Here is a 3337-nt window from a genome sequence, read left to right on the forward strand (position 1 = left end):
GAAATCATAATGCCCACCTAGTGTTTGATAAAATGCTCAAATGAGTTGGAACCATAAACTCCTTCCTAATTATTCAATTTTGTTATATATCCAAATAGATCGAAGTGGCTAAGATTTTTAAATCATTGTAGTAAATTAAGGAAGCTCAAGACGAGGTATGTTGGCTAAACTTCTCTCTTAAAATTGAATCCCACGATGTTCTTGTAAGTCCCGAGTTATTCATTATAAATTGACTATTCCGAATAAGCTTAGTGTCAAAAGATATATATATATATATATATATATATATATATATATATATATATATATATATATATATATATATATATATTCAAAATGTGTTCCGGATATTTTTATCATATTATGTAATTCTTCGGGAGCGTGTTCAAAGTATGAGTTATGTATTAAAATGTTGTGACTTCATGTTCAAGCCGAAATAAAAATTATTATGCCAAATTGTGTAAGAAATCTCTATGTGCCTAGGACTCTTATTTGCTCACATGTGTATTTAAAGTCTTAATTTGAAAAGCCTTGTTGTTGATGACCCATGATGATATTTGAAAGTGAAAGAAGGGAGTATGAAATATTAAGTACGACCAACGTGCCAAGAATGATATTGCGTTATGGCCATTGGTGCCAATGACATGAATGATTTGTAAAATATTATGAAATGAGTGGTAAATCCTTTAAATAATAAGTGCTTTGGGAGTATAGTTTATCCACCGAGGAAGGGTAGGTCGAAATAACCTAACCCCAAAACTACACGTGCCGGTGTAGGGGTGATTGAGGAGTAAATCCCCGTGTTAATGTGATGAGGTTGTTTCCTCTTATATGGGATGAGATTGATGTGTTGAGATGTTTCCCCTTAAATGGGATGAGATTATTGCTAGCGAGATGTAATGTGATGTCGACCCACACAATATTGTGGTGAGACGGCTTAGCCGGTTGGGCCGAGATCGGATGCCATGCCGCGCACATGGTGGTGTTGTGAGTGGATGTCTCGGGGTGAGACGGCTTAGTCGATCGGGCTGAGATCGGACTCCGTGCTAAAAACATGGTGGTATATCGGTACTAAAGATCTCCCAACTTAAAAAGATTGAAACTTACTTGAAATTTACCTTTCCCCTAAGTCGACACCTTGATACTGTTTGAGTCTCTTATTGATTTCATGTTTCCTTCTCCATTTACTGTTACTCGTTCTATTGAGAGGGTGTTTAGTTTTACATACTGGTACTATTCCATATGTACTAATGTCCTTTTTTCCGGTGGCGCTGTATCTTTGATGGATGCAGGTGATTCCATAGCAGGTGGTATTGATCAGTGATAGCAGCACACCCTCTCCTCAGCTGAGCCCTACTTCATTTCGGGGTCCTGTATTTCTTGTCCTTTGTACATAGGTGTCACGATCCAAAATTCTAACCTATCATGATGGCGCCTATCATGGTACTAGGAAAGCCGACATTTCGAAATATTCCCAACACTTTTAATAGAAAATGAATTAAAGTAGTTTAAATAATAAAAGTTCTCATAATCTGGGATAGAAACCCAAAATTTAACGCTGAAGTTCCCAACTATCGGGGTGTCACAGAGTACATGAGTATCTATACATCACAAGACTAAACAATACTGTCTATGATAGTCTGAAACTAAATACAATAAGCGGAAAGATAGGGAAGGAGAGACAAGGTCTGCGAAATGCGGGGCAGCTACCTTGGAATCTCCAGAAGATCAACTGTGCGCTGAAATCAACACCCACTGCGTCTGGAAATACTTGGATCTGCACACGAAGTGCAGGATGTAGTGTGGGTACAACCAACTCAGTAAGTAACAACTAAATAAAGAACTGAAAGTAGTGACGAGCTTCATAGTTAAAGTTCAACTACAGTGATTTCAACATAGGAAGGTAGGCATGCTTTCAAGTTTGACAATTAAGGCCAAAACAGTTAATTCATGTCAAGTTCAACTGAAATAGAAGATAATATCCCTCAGAATTTTCAAGACAGTGATATATGACAGCTGGAATGCAACAATAATGAAGTCAAATGCATCCTCAAAGAGCAGCATTCACTGAGTCCTCCCATTCACTCCAATCTCACAATCACTCATGTATTACAGTCACTCATTCCTCTCAGTCGCTCAGCACTCGGCACTCGCACTCAGTAGGTACCTGCGCTCACTGGGGGTGTGTACAGACTCCGGAGGAGCTCCTTCAGCCCAAGCTCTATAACAAGCCAATCAGGGCATATATCAATGAAACATGCTGCGGCGTGCAGCCCGATCCCATAAATATCCTCACAATCAGACCCTCGGCCTCACTTAGTCATCAACCTCTTGAGTCTCTCGGGCTCTCAGAAATCATGATAAGCAGCCCAAACAACAATGATAAAATGCATCAATAATGAACAATAGAGACCGAGATGTGATATGCAAGTAAAACTGTGACTGAGTACAAAACAATAATTTAACAGATAATCCAATATGTACACGATATTTGTGGGTCCCTACAGTGTCAACACATGGTCTAAATATGACTTCTAACATGATTTGTAGTTCAATTCCTCTAATACGTGAAAAAATATACGGATAATAGCAGATTATTCAACTACACAGTTCCATAGAATTTGGTCGAGCCACAATTCCTACGGTGCACGCCCACACGCCCGTCACCTAACATGTGCGTCACCTCAAAACCAAACACATGACACAAAATATGGGGTTTCGTACCCTCAGAACCAAATTTAGAATTGTTACTTACCTCAGTCCGAGCAAATCTCTACTCCAACACACCCTTGCCTCGCGAAAAGGCCTCCGAATGCCTCGAATCTAGCCATAAACAATTCGATATAATCAATACGGGCTAAAGGAATCAACTCCATAAGAAAATGCTAAGTTATTAATCAAAAGTCAAAAATCGACTCAAAAGCTGGCCCCCGGACTCACATCTCGAAATTTGATAAAAGTCACAAAACCCAAAAGCCCATTCGACCACGAGTCCAACCATACGAAAATTATCAAAATATGACACCAAATCGCCACCCAAATCCCCAAATCAAACTCTCCAAATCCCTAACCTCAAACTCTCAATTTACACCTTAAATACATACCAACTAGGTGGAAAAATCAATAAGGAAGCAAGATTATTGATTGAAAATGAGCACAAGGGACTTACCTCAAGAATCCCTTCGAAAATCCTCTCAAGAATCGCCAAAACCCGAGCTCAGAATGTTTAAAATGAACCAAAATCGCAAACCCTTGTATTTAAGTGTTCTGTTGAGCACTTCCGCTTCTGCGGAAACTTAACCGCTTCTGCGGCGTCGCAGAAGCGACCTCTCACCTG

Source organism: Nicotiana tomentosiformis, chromosome 7 (genome assembly GCF_000390325.3).
Source record: "Nicotiana tomentosiformis chromosome 7, ASM39032v3, whole genome shotgun sequence".
In the NCBI taxonomy this organism is placed as follows: Eukaryota; Viridiplantae; Streptophyta; class Magnoliopsida; order Solanales; family Solanaceae; genus Nicotiana; species Nicotiana tomentosiformis.